Source organism: Cervus elaphus, chromosome 14 (genome assembly GCF_910594005.1).
Source record: "Cervus elaphus chromosome 14, mCerEla1.1, whole genome shotgun sequence".
Lineage (NCBI taxonomy): Eukaryota > Metazoa > Chordata > Mammalia > Artiodactyla > Cervidae > Cervus > Cervus elaphus.
Genome location: NC_057828.1, coordinates 69,165,636 through 69,179,712, shown reverse-complemented (window position 1 = coordinate 69,179,712; position 14,077 = coordinate 69,165,636). Strand labels below are relative to the sequence as shown.

The following is a 14,077-nucleotide window of genomic DNA, read 5'->3' as shown; positions in this document are numbered from 1 at the left end:
AGAGACAGGAACATTAATAAAACTGATAAGAATGTTTCGGTTGAGCTTCTGCTCATGAGATATAAAGCCTCAGTGGGTTTGTGAAAATGCAAAATTACCAAAAGCAAAGTTACTCTCCTCCCTTCATTTTGGACAGGAAGAAGTTTGATAACTATACCACAGCCTAAGGAAATATGGGCAGCACCAGGAATAAAGTCCAGGATGACTTTCCAACACATGTTAGACATGTGTCATTGAAATAAGGAGGGAAGGAGGACAAAGAGGCATCTCCTGAGTGCCAGGCAGTGTATCTGAGAAACATCCGAGCCAGAAGCAAACTCAAGTTCATCTGATCACAACGAGCTTCCTCTCCACATCTCCCTGCCCAGCCTGACACACAGAGATTCACTGCTTCCATTCATGGAAGCACCTGGCCATCAGCAGTAAAAAACTAGAGCACTTCAATAAAAGTATTTATGAAAAATGGCTATTGAATCAAAAATTCATTAAACGTTGAGGAAATACAAGAGTCAGTATTTCTTTTTTTTAAAATCTTTATAAAACTTTGTATTTCATATTGGGGTGTAGCTGATAACAACGTTGTGATAGTTCACGGTGAACAGCGGAGGGACTCAGCCATATGTATACATGTATCCATTCTCCCTCCAACTCCCATTCCATCCAGGCTGCCTCTGTAACATTGAGCAGAGTTCCCTGTGCTGTCCAGTAGACCCTTGTTGGTTATCCATTCTAAATATAGCAGTGTGTACATGAAAAGACCGTTCTTTTCAATGGTGGATTACAATTACTAAATGTTTCAGCTCTCTTTACATTGCACAGTTGTAATGGTTCCAAGTCTATAACCACTGTCTTCAAGGGAGCACTGAGGTGGCCTTAGGAGCTTGCAGGAGTTGAGGAGTAAGATATAAACCATACACAAGAACCCAGCGAGACATCCAAGAAAGGTAGGCAAGGCAACGGTTAAACATTTAGAACTCAACAATCTATCAACTAGGAAGGAAAAAGAGCCCAGCAGGATGGCTCCTGGAAATAGGTAAAGGCACTGAAGTATAGAAATAGGTAAAGTCTCTGAAGTAGAGAACCAGGCCTACCAGTTGGCTAGGCCCAGAATCCAAGAGTTTAAAAGAACAAAGACTCAATCCTTGCCAATCAGATGCTGGAAATCAAGCTAATTTGTGACTACTCCCTACTAGTTAATAATTACCCTAGAAAAAAGGATGTGTATTCTACAAGCTCATGAATTTCTATGTATTTTTGTCTAAGGTGTTTTGTTTTATTTGCTTTGTGTATTTGGTGGTTTATTTTAAGGATTTCTAGATTTTCTTTCACTCTTTAAAGATTTCACTCTTTCTAGATTTCTTTCACTCCCGCTGAAACAAAACAAAACAAACCTCTCCAGAAAAACTTAAGGCCATTCTCGCTTCTCTAGGCTTGCTCCTAGCATTTAAACATAGCTGGAGAAAAACCACCTAACCTGGCAAACTGGTTTTTAATCTTAGGTTCACTTTCTCGAATCTCAGAGATGTTCTCACGACTACACAGCATCTTTCTAAATTGTTCTGGGGCCCTTGTATGCCAACACTAGAAAGACTTTCTTCTCCCCTTCCAGTCTCTCACCTGACTCCATCCTCACTCTTGGCTGTGACCTCATTTCCCTTCACTGAAGAAGCAGAAGGCGGCAGGGGGAAGTTCCCCATCTTCCCACCAGTGACTCTGCAAACTCCTCTGCCAGGCACTCGGGTTCTCCTTCCCCCTGTCATGAAGGAGGCAGAGTTCCTCCTCCTGTTGTGACCCATAGGTGGCTTCTAAACACAAAATCCCTCTGTTTTCCTCAGGTACTTCCCTCTAATGGCCATGCCTTTCTTTTCTAAGTTATCAAACTTTACTTTCTACTAGATCATCTGATTGGCAAACTTTGTTAGTCTCCCCCTGACTTCACATTCCTTTTCCCTTCATGTTTCCACTTAAAAAAAAATAGTTGGAATACACCACTTGCTTTAACAATTATGGTTACTATTAAAATATCAATAAATTACCAAATAAAGCTGAAAAAAAAATCCCTTCCGACCTGTTTTCCAGTATCGAAGATTGCCTTCTCCCTGGATGTTTTTCCACCCCCTTCTTCCACCAGTGAACATGTCTGGTGTCTCTCAAAAGACAAACTCCCACTTCTACACTCTACGACCACGTCAGTACCAAAGATGCCCCAACATAACTTCTCAAGTTTCTGCCAAGAGTATGTCTCCATTTTTATGTTGTGTTTCATGGACAGATTTCTTGAAAGGGCCATTTGCTCACGGTGTATCTATCCATGTCCTCAGAGTCCTTACCTCCCATCCCCTCTGCCATCTCATTGAATCCCCACCACTTCACTGGAACTGCTCTTATTAAGACCACTAATGACTTCCATAAAATTGAAAGGCGCTTACTCCTTGGAAGGAAAGTTATGACCAACCTAGATAGCAAGTTAAAAAGCAGAGACATTACTTTGCCAACAAAGGTCCATCTAGTCAAGGCTATGGTTTTTCCCAGTGGTCATGTATGGATGTGAAAGTTGGACTGTGAAGAAAGCTGAGCACCAAAAAAATTGATGCTTTTGAACTGTGGTATTGGAGAAGACTCTTGAGAGTCCCTTGGACTGCAAGGAGATCCAACCAGTCCATCCTAAAGGAGATCAGTCCTGGATTTTCATTGGAAAAACTGATGTTGAAGCTGGAAGTCCAATACTTTGGCCACCTGATGCGAAGAGCTGACTCATTGGAAAAGGCCCTGATGCTAGGAGGAATTGGGGGCAGGAGGAGAAGGGGACAACAGAGGATGAGATGGCCGGATGGCATCACCAACTCGATAGACATGGGTTTGGGTAGACTCTGGGAGTTTGTGATGGACAGGGAGGCCTGGCGTGCTGCGATTCATGGGGTCGCAAAGAGTCGGACATGACTGAGCAACTGAACTGAACTGAACTGAATGACTTCCAAGTTTTCAAATGTGGTTGTCAACTTTCCCATCCTGTTTCTCTGGAACCACTTTGCTTCCTTGGTTCCATGGCATCATCCTAACTACTGGTTTTCCATTGGATTTCTTGGTTGTTCCTTTGCAGGCTTATTTGCAAATGCTGTTCTCTGTCTGAAGCTCCCATCTGAGCTCCACCACCCTCAATCTCTTCCCCTTTCATGCCTGGCTTCTCAACCCTCACATCCCAGTTTAAATTTACCTCCCCAGGAAACCTTTCCTTCACCTCCCCAGGTTAGCCTGTATTAATAAAGTCCATTTGCTCCTCTTATTATTTATCATTTGCCTAATTATTATCTCTCTCCTCCAAGAAGGAATTAACTCTTTATTCAGGTATGTCATAAACGTAGCACAGTACCTAGCATGTAGTTAGTACTAATTGAAACATACTGAATTCGTTAAGGAAAAAATGTGCATAGCCCAGAGATCAAACATTCCTGGATAATACTAGCATCTGCCTTTTTTTCCCCTTGACCAGCAGGTAAAATTCTTAAGTGAAAAAGAGAGTACAGACTATCTAAGATGCTTTCTGTAATACCTCTTCTTCTTCTAAGAATTAAAAAAAGGTACATATTTCCTACTCTTTTCTTAGGTATGTTACACATACTAATGAATGTGTGTGTGTGTGCTAAGTCACTTCAATCCTGTCCGACTCTTTGCCACCACATGGGCTGTAGCCCACCAGGCTCCAGCTCTTCCCTGGAATTCTCCAGAGAAGAATACTGGAGTGGGTTGCCATGCCCTCCTCCAGGGGATTGTCCCAACCCAGGGATCAAATCATACCCATGAACAGTATCTAGAAATTCTTTTCTTCACAGAAAATTATAATTTCTACAGGAGTGCTCTTTTCATTGTGACAACAGCTCATAAGGTATTAATCAACCAAGCCAATTTATCAATTTAACACATAATTTAAGCAGACAGTAAAATTTTTAAGCAGACAGTAAAATTTTCTGCAAACACTGAATGAGTCTCACAAAATTGGTTCTTTTATTGCTTTTCACTGACAACAGAGGGGTCATTAGTGATAAAAATAAGAAAAAAAATCTCATATAAACACTGTGAACTTTTATACATTTTAAATATAAACCCTTGGTTGTCATTGCCTCAAAAAATAAGTACCACACATCTTAATATTTTGCAACTAAATTTTTAATTAAGAAATCTTTTTAAATTAGAATTTTCGCTGTGAGAAATCATCCTAAAATATGTTAAGAGCACACTTATCAATGATATAATGATATTCTGAAGTTATATTTGAACATGAATTCCCATTCACACTGAAAGCAATGATTTTGAAAACTGTTCCATGAACTACAGAAATTCCCTAAAATTGTCTCTTTGAGATCTAAGTTCATATAACCTCAACCAGTTTTAAACTCATCTGCCACTTCTTCATGACAGTTGCATGAAAAGAAAGTTGATACCTGTAAGTGGTAGATAATAACAGGGATTGATGGATACTAAGATATCTTAATTAAAAACGCAGGAATCTAGTATATCCTCATAACCATACACATCTCTAGATTCTTTCCCCCAGGATGCTGTTCTAGAAATTCTTACTTAATTGGTCTAAGTTACTTTCCTTACTGGACAGGTGGTGCTAGTGGTAAAGAATCTGCAGGCTAATGCAGGAGACACAAGAGACATGAGTTAGATCCCTGGGTGGGGAAGATCCCCTGGAGGAGGAAATGGCAACTCCCTCCAGGATTCTTGCCTGGAAAATTCCATGGACAGAGGAGCTTAGCAGGCTACAGTCCATGGGGTTGGAAAGAGTGGGACACGACTGAGCACGTATACACACATTCACTCTCACATAATATTGCATCATAATACTCACATAATATTGCATCAACTACATATAAAAAGACCACAAAATGGGCTACCTTTTTGTTTCAAGAAATAAAAAATGAGCACCTCGGGACATTCTGGCATTCCAGTGGTTAAGACTCCAACGCTTCCGCTGCTGGAGGAATCAGTTTGATTCCTGATTGGGGAATTAAGATACAGCATGCCAAGAAGAGGCTGAAGAAAACTTACAGATACCATGTATCTCCCCTTAAACAATCCCAGGCAGACACTGTCTCTTCTACAATTACAAGTGCAAGAATCTCGCAAGAATACATAAAGGGTCTAACGTCTCAATTTACTGCTGAGGTATGGCAATCAACTTACTTATTTTGTTGAAGCTGTGGACATAAAAGTATGGGGCAAATAGGAAGCGTGTCAGTTTACTGACCAAAATTCAGGAGCTACCTGCTGACCTAACACGTCAAGTGCAGTTTCATCTAGCAGTCAAACATGATCTGCTGTGTATTATTTACGATGAAGTTTTATATATATATGTGTAATAATAAGCCACTCTATACCTAAAGTTGATTTTTACTCCAGAAAAAAAAAAAAATCTAGTTTAGGTAAGCTACTGAGTTGTTTGGAAAGGTAAAATAATGATGAGTTTTTCATACAAATGATAAATCCAAAGTCAGAGTAACTATTTTGATACAAATGCTTTAAGCTAACCACCAATGTTAATAAGGCCAAAAGAACTATAGGTTCTGCAGGTTGTACTCAGAATATTCTAAAAGAATGCTCTATTACCAAATAAAAGTAAAACCTTTAGTAGAATTAGTGTTTTTTGCACAACTCATAATATGTCTATTTTGTATTTTTGGATTAAACTGCATATACCCTATTTTCTTAAAGTAGCATATATCTCTATACAATGCTAAATAGTTACAAAGTAAGAAATTCCAAATTATATAATACTTCTTGAGACTTCCCTGGCAGTCCAGTGGTTAAGACTCTGCGCTTCCAATGCAAAGGGTGCAAATTCAATCCCTAGTCAGAAAAACAAGATTCCACATGCCCTGCGGTAGCTCAGGCAAAAATAAATAAATTAATTAAATGAGGGGAAAAAAAGGAAAAAAAAATTTTTAATTAAAAAGGAGCTAATTCAACAAATAAATAAATCATATACTATTTCTTCAATCATTCTTAAATGTTTATGCAACTTCCTCTATTATGTCAATCAGTAATCCCATTATAACAACAGAGTAGTTAATAGGGGAACTGTTGGGATGTGTACTTTCTAGTTCTCCCCCTATAATTTTTCTGATGTTAACACAAACAGGAAGAGGTTGACAGCCTTAAATAACATGCATCAAAACTGGAAATATAAACAAATCAATTAGTCAATTGAAGCATACAAAATACATCAAAATGAAAATCATAAGACTTGGATACTAAGAAAGCTAGAGCAAGTCCCCAACATATGAACTAGTTCTATTCCAAGAGCATATGCATAAGTCCAACAAAGTTAGCCTAGGTACCCAATTAACACAAGTGACTATATAATACTGTATTGTAATGGGTTTATATGAATAATATTTGTCACACAAATAATATATACATAAAAAAACAACACAAAATAAAGAAAACATTTTAAATCTTACTGTATAGTACTTTGAAATGTACGGTAGTATGGTATAACAGCTGACATACAGGGGCTGTGACATATGTTCGCATCTTTGCAAGTTCACAACTTGAAGGTTTATATATAAGAGACTTATGGTATTTACCTGTAAATACCTCTTTCACATTTGTAAAATGTGAATATCTGCTCTGCTAATTTATGTGGTTATTATGTAAACAAAGTTTTTAAGCAATCTCTTTATAAGCCACAAAATGCTATGCAAACAAAAGGTATTATTGTCCCTCTGATATTTTGTTTCAAACTAGGTAATCAGAAAATAGTTTGTAAATTAAATGAAATGAAAAACAAAGCTCGGTGTTATAAAAATGAGGTTTTCATATTATGGAAGACTGAACTCACACATATTATGGATATTTGTTTTCTAACTCAAAACAGACTATTACCTAAAATGCATAAACTTCCCTGCAGACTTCAGAAGTCAAGCAAATGAGGAAGATTAAGGAAAAGGGAGCAGTTGATTTACAAGTGCACTCGCCTCCCTGCGAAAGGGGAAAGGAAGGGAAATGAGTGCAACGTGGTCTCAGCCCTTCATCTTTGACTCAGTGGTTACTAAACTCTGACAGGGATCACTTACAGACGATTACTGAGCTTCACTAAAGCTATTGCAACTCATTCAATAAGCAATCAAACTGGTGGTGCAGCTTCATAAATCAGCTTATGGAGAGCACCAAGTTATTTAAGCTTATTTTATGTTTGTATGATGGAGAAATAAATTATATTTTCAAAGAATGTTCTAAGGGTGGACCAGGAATCAAAGAGAATCCAAAAATAAGTGAGAATCACACACTGGCAAGGGTAGCAAAATTTGGGCACATCTCTTTTTCTCAGGTGTGTGGTGGGATCAAAAGACAGCAACAAAATCAGCTCTGTTGCACTGTTTTCTTTGGAAAGAACTCCAGAACCAACTCTTTGGTTCTCCCAACTGTCACTGCCCTAGCGGCCAAGGAGTAGAAGATGAATGGCTAAAGCTTAAATTCATTGTTTCTAAATTGGTTCTTGACAAACATGGACACCGTTTTTCTTACAGAGCCTTTAGAAAGAATCATCTATAACCCTTAGTCCTGTCTCCATCTTCTCTGCATTAAGCAAGTCTGGACGTTCCTAAAGCTGTGGGAGATTCTACAAAAGTTTTGGCCCACTTCTCGGAAACCTCTTCTACTTCCCTGATTTTGTAGAAAATGACAGTCTATGAGAATAAAAATAACTTGCTTTCATTTTTCTATGCATCTCACCCACGTTTTAAGAAAAGTTATCAGGAAACAATATGAACAATCCTCTAAACTCGAAAAAAGCAATGTTTACAGAATTTCTATTTCCATTTCAAAATTTGACCTTTAATGTTAAGACCCCTAACACTCTTCAGAATTATTGAGGACCTGAAAGGGCCTTTGATTATATAAGTGATATCCATTGATATTTACCATATTAGAAATTAAAACTGAAAAAAAAGATTTAAAAATCATATTAAAAGAGGCAATTCATAAACACAGACACAGAAGAGGCTGCCATGAAAACCGTTCAATCTTATTTCTGAAAGAAATGCAAATTTAAACAAGAAACCATTTTCATATAACAATTGTTTCAGTTTTTTGATTTTCTGTTATTTGTTCTGTTTGAATATTAACATCATGTTGGCTTAGGGAAATTATACTCTTATTCTATTTATAAACGGATACAATATTTATCAACAGAAAGATGACAAAAATAATAACTAGCACTCCCCAATATTTTACTGAATATTTTTTAAACCCTCTACTCAATAAATATTATTATTAATCTTTTAGTTGACAAAAGGACATTTTGATAAAGCTTTTGACTTAACGATCTCACCTGTCCTTAGGAGAACTTTTAATAGAACTTGAAAAATACATTTCAAGAATCTATCCAGGACTTCCCTGGTGGCACAGGAGATAAGAATCCAGCTACCAACGCAGGCGAGACTGGTTCGATCCCTGTCCAGAAGATTCCACACGCCACAGAGCAACTAAGCCGGTGCGCCATGACTGCTGAAGCCCTAGTGCTGCAACTACTGAGCCTTCATGCTCCGGAGCCTGTGCTCCAAGACGAGAGAGGCCCCACCAATGAGAAGCCCAACCACTGCAACGAAGAGTAGCCCCTGCTCGCTGCAACTAGAGAAAGCTGGCACATAGCAATGAAGACCCAGCACAACCAAAACTAAATAAATAAACAAATAAATTTTTAAAAATCTATCCAAATGAAATAAACAAACATTCATACTCAGAGGTCCTAAGTGAAACACTATTAAGAACAGCAGAAAAATTTAATCCATATAAAGATCTAGCAATTTATAATCAGCCAACACAGAATTTCCATCAACAAAAAATTAGATCTTAGATCCATACTCTCTGGCTCATGGCTAGATTGCCATCACTTGCATAGTGCCTGACACATAGGAGGGCTCAGTAATATTTGTTTATTACATGAATGAGTATTAAAGGAAAACTAAAGACTATAAAAATGTCTGGAGAGAAAATTTCATGATTGAGGAGAAGCATGTTACGAAACAGCATGAACAGCGCGTTAAACTAATTAAACACGGATGTCACTAGACTAAGGTGACCCTAATACAACCTGCATCAGCAAACCAAAATCTAAGCCAGCAAATGCCTCAATGTTACAAAATCAAAAACTAAGGACAATCATTCAGAAACAGCCTACTAAGCTTTAAGCTGTAGCCAATCAATAAATTCCTTACTCTGCTTCTGCTTTTCCTCTATAAAATCTCTCCCTCACATAGAGTCAGTGAAGCACCCCCAACCACTTCTGGTTGGACACTGCTCCATGCCGATCACTTTTTCTTCAAATAAACTAAAAAATTTTTAATATGCCTCAGTTTATCTTTTAACAAGTGTGATCACAACCTTGTATATACATATGAATGAATGTATTATAGAAAAATGTCTAGAAATATAAAGAGATGTATATACTTGAATTCCTTGTCTCTATGTTGATGCATGCTAGTTACTCAATAAATATTTCTGATTGAATAAATGATATTTTAAAAGTAGTTACCCCTTAGGGGACTATATGTACAGTTTTCCTTTTCTTCTTTGTAATTTCTATATTTGACAAGATTTAAACAATAAGCATGAATTATCTTTGCAATAAATAAGAATATGATAAAACATAATTATGCTGGGAAATGTCATTAAGAATTCTGGAGCAAAAGTTGCAAATATAGACTTCCTACAATCTACTAAGAAAATAACATGTATCTTACTTCCCTATTATGTTTTACTGGTTGCATTTGGCGATAAGAAATATCAGATGTTACAAAAAAATGGCAAGCTTAAGATTGTACAGCTAATTACTATTGGAGTGGAGTCTAGAATGTAGGTCATTTGATTTCCAGGCAAGTAGTTTTTCCATTACACTAATTATTTAGAGTTCTGAAACACTAAATGAATAAATGCAATATTTACTATAAGGCAGTTCTCTTACATGTGAAATAATTTGCTAATTATTTTATACTGTCAGAAAACTCCAAAATTCTAAGAAATACTATGTTTTCACATGACATGAATCATTTGGAGAATCTGAAATTCCTAAAGATGTTTAAAAATTTGTGCATTTTACAGGAGCATATGTCATTATTCGGGGAAGGGGTCTATAGCTTTCATAAGATTTGTTAAAGCGTCTGGGAAAATAAAAAAGAAGGATGAGAATGACTAAAGCTTAACTCTGCAAGCAAGAGGAAGGAAAAAACTAATGGTAAATAAAAGGCATAAGAGAGGAAATGGAACCACAGCTAATTCTGTCTTCCTCTTTTTTATTCCTGGAACATATTTTTTTAATAAGCAAATGATTTGGTCTTTATGACTTTGCTTTCTAAGCAAACACTAGGAATGATGCTGATGGGTTAAAAACACAGGCAAATTACCTCTGTGGGATAAGCTTTATCAGGTACTGTTAGCAAGAAGCTGATAAATGTAGAATGTAAAAAAAAAAAAAAAAAATTAACATTGCAAGTCACTTTTGAGATATTTTTCATTCATGTTTAATTGAGAAAAGGAAAATTATTAAATAGATTTCTTAGTTTCTTGTCCCATGAAATGTGCTTCCCCTACAGGAAGTTTGTAAAGCAGTTTTGAGCAAATGCAGATTAAACACTTCTCTGTGCATTTCACAATTATTGCTTAAATGAAAATTTAACTCTTTCTTTGCACAATGAAAGAATCAAATACCTGTTGGTTAATCCCAATATTCAACTTGACCAGCAAGGTCTAGAGATATCTGGAATATAATTTCAAGACTCTTGAGCAAGATTTGTTTCATTACTCTTCCCTGCAAACATCTCTTAGGCCACAATTTCAAATTTGTGCAACAGAAATACATGTAAATCCATGGCTGATTCATGTCAATGTATGACAAAAACCACTACAATATTGTAAAGTAATTAGCCTCCAACTAATAAAAATAAATGAAAAAAATAAATAAATAAAAACAAAACAAACAAACAAACAAAAAGACAGAAATTCCCCTTGAATCCAAAAGGTTATACATGCAAATATCATAGCGTGAAATTGACATACATCCAGATAGTCTGCCTCCAGTACCTCCATCTCCCTTAGATGAGTAAGTGCTTATGTCATCAACCAACCTGAAGACCATTTCTTGTTTTACTTTTTGAGGTCATTTCTAAGACTAAAATGAGTACAATATAGGAGACTTAAATAAGTTAAACCACTATCATTTCAAATCCAAGTGGCTTTCTAATTTTTTTTTAACAAATGCTTTCAATACGAAATTACTAAAATAGTGTTCACACTCAAAACTTAACTTTCTTATTTGAGCACATCTTTTCCACATCTAGTTTCAAGCTCTGCCCTCCTGGCATGTTCAGCAACTTAGAAGGACGAATCAGAAGGCCAGTCATTGTAAGATTAGTTTTTCAATGTTGTCTGTCTTTTCGCATAACACTGCCACACATTAAATACCCAGGTACGCTTTGCATAAGTGACAGAAATGACGGTGTTTCAATTAAACCTTAAATGAGTCGATAAATTCCTTCGCTCAAGATCCTCAGGGCTGTCAAACGGCAGGTCGCAGGAGTATGGGCATTGGCCACCACCGGGTGGCCTCACGTGGAGCTCTATCTAGAGCCACCTCGCCGCGGTTCTGAACGTTAGCTTTCTTTCCGGGCTGTAAATGAAGGAAACGCCTTATCTCGGACTCCACAGTGCATCTAGACCCCGGAAAGCAAACTGGCATTTGTTAGAAGGAAATTAAGGCCCCCGATCTGCGTCTCATTGCAAAAGGCAGAGGACAGGCAGACTTTCGAGAGAGCGGTGACTCCTGGTCTTCCCTCCGTCCCTTCTTCCTTCCAAGCAAGGTAGGAACTAAAAGTTAGCGAGAGTGGGAGAGAGACCTGGAGCGAGCGGGGGTGGGGCTGGGGGTGGGGGGAGAGTAAATAGATTGCTTACAGTTCCCAGAGTTACAATGAGATCCTTCGGGCTCCTTTACGCCTCTAGTTTTCGGTCAGGATCCTTTCTTAGCCCGGGACCAGAGAGAAGTTCAAGTCTTATCCTTGGTGGGAGGGGCTAAAATGTGGGCTGGTTTCCTCTCGTCTTTGCAGATGCGTTAAGGTGGAATTAAAGAGGAAGGCAGGGAAAGCGCTGTTCTCGGAGGAGCTAACATCTTAAATGTAAATGTTTACTTTTTAGAACTAGGAGTCCGAAGTCAGCCAGCGCGCGCAAGGAAAATGTAAATTAACCAGTTCTAAATTTCATGGATGCTGTGTGTGCCTGTGTGTTTGAAAGTACTTCTTGTCCCTAAGTAGCTACTGCTTCCTCCTTTTTTTTCTAAGCAAGAACTCAATTGAAAAGATGAATAAGCCAGAGCATTTTTTTTTCCTCTTTACAAAGGCAAAGCTTATAACGAACCTAAAATATAGGCTATAGATTTTGGAGATGAACTTTTACACCACTTTAAAAATGAAATCCATTTAAATATTTCCTCCCCAAACATCAAAGGCCAGTTAATAACCACGTGTTTGTAAATTTAAGATTAAAGACACATCAAAGAATGTAATACACATGTTGAGATTTAGGGGGGGGGGAATCAAATCAGGTTGAATCAGAAATATGCAAAGTAAATTCAAATACCCGATGTCACAAAGAAGGTATATAGATTAAATTTATCCAAATTCCGTAAGAATCAATTAGTGTCTTTAAAGACTGACATATTCATTTAATATATCTTGTTTTTCAAACACAGGATCTTCTAATTTGGTCTTTTTAAAATTTCTTTTTAATTGGAGGATAATTGCTTTACAGTGCTGTGTTGGCTTCTGCCATACAACAGTGTGAATCAGCCATAAGTATACACATGTCCCCTCTCTCTTGAAACTTCCTCCCACCGGCTACTGCATCCCCCCTCGGAGGTTGTCACAGAATACCATGTTGAGCTCCCTCTGTTACACAGTAATTTGCCATTAGCTGTCTATGGCATATGTCTATGGCATACTACATATGGTAGTATATATGTTTCAACGCTATTCTCTCAGTTCATCACACCTAGTCCTTCCCCACTGTATCCATAAGCTTGTTCTCTATGTCTGCGTCTCTATTCCTTCCCCCACAGATAGGTTCATCACTACCATTTCTCTAGATTCCATATATGCGTTAATATATGAATTTTGTTTTTCTCTTTCTGACTTACTTCACTCTGTATAACAAGCTCTAGGTTTTATCTTTCATATTGAGCACACCCTTTTAAAACAGTTTCAAAGAATATAACTCCTGCAGATGCTGTCATTAAATCTTCTGGATTATTTGCTTTCTGTAGCCCAAGATCCACCTCCTTTTAGTCTTGATTTTCTCCCATAAATTCAAACTGCTATATCATCAATCTCTCCTTCCTAAAAAAAAGGTCTGTGGTGTCTCAGAAAGTCAAGATCTTTTGCTTTCCAAAGAAGATTCTGAATTTCTGAAAGATTAAGTATGCTAAGTGGAGGAACAGAGAGCACACTACTATTTTTTTTTTTTACCTTTTTCCCAAGGTAAAGAAAGAGTATGTTTCGCAGGGCACACATCCTAAGACTCTTGTGAAGACAGGCTCCTTTGAAAAGCAGCTTCACCATGCTCAGATCAGTTTGATAATAAAAGTTGTACCTCAGTATTTGGAGGGGATAGCCAACAGTGTGTAACCTGTTGAAGATAAAAGTTTTGATTCTGTTGTTCAATCACTTAGTCATGTCTGACTTCTTGCAGCCTATGGACTCCAGCACGCCAGGCTTCCCTGTCCTTCCCCATCTCCCAGAGTTTACTCAAACTCATGTCCACTGAGTCAGTGATATCATCCAACCATCCTGTCTTCTGTTGTCCCCTTCTCGACCTGCCTTCAATCTTTCCCAGCATCAGGGTCTTTTCTAATGAGTCAGCTCTTCGGATCAGGTGGCCAAAGTATTGGAGTTTCAGTCAGCATCAGTCCTTCCAGTGAATATTCAGGACTGATTTCCTTTAGGATTGACTGGTTTGATCTTCTTGCAGTCCAAAGGACTCTCAAGAATCTTCTCCAACGCCACAGTTTGAAAGCATCAATTTTTTGGCA

General features: G+C 37.7%; 1 protein-coding gene across 1 annotated transcript in view; it reads right to left on the bottom strand.

The window, feature by feature from the left end:
• PLA2G4A (phospholipase A2 group IVA) overlaps positions 1-12,064 on the bottom strand; it is a 161,404-nt gene extending 149,340 nt beyond the window's left edge. Inside the window, exon 1 of the mRNA XM_043923575.1 lies at positions 11,950-12,064. The gene's annotated coding sequence lies outside the window, so the exon portion shown is untranslated. The remainder of the gene's footprint in view (positions 1-11,949) is intronic.
• Between the last annotated feature and the right edge of the window lie 2,013 nt (positions 12,065-14,077).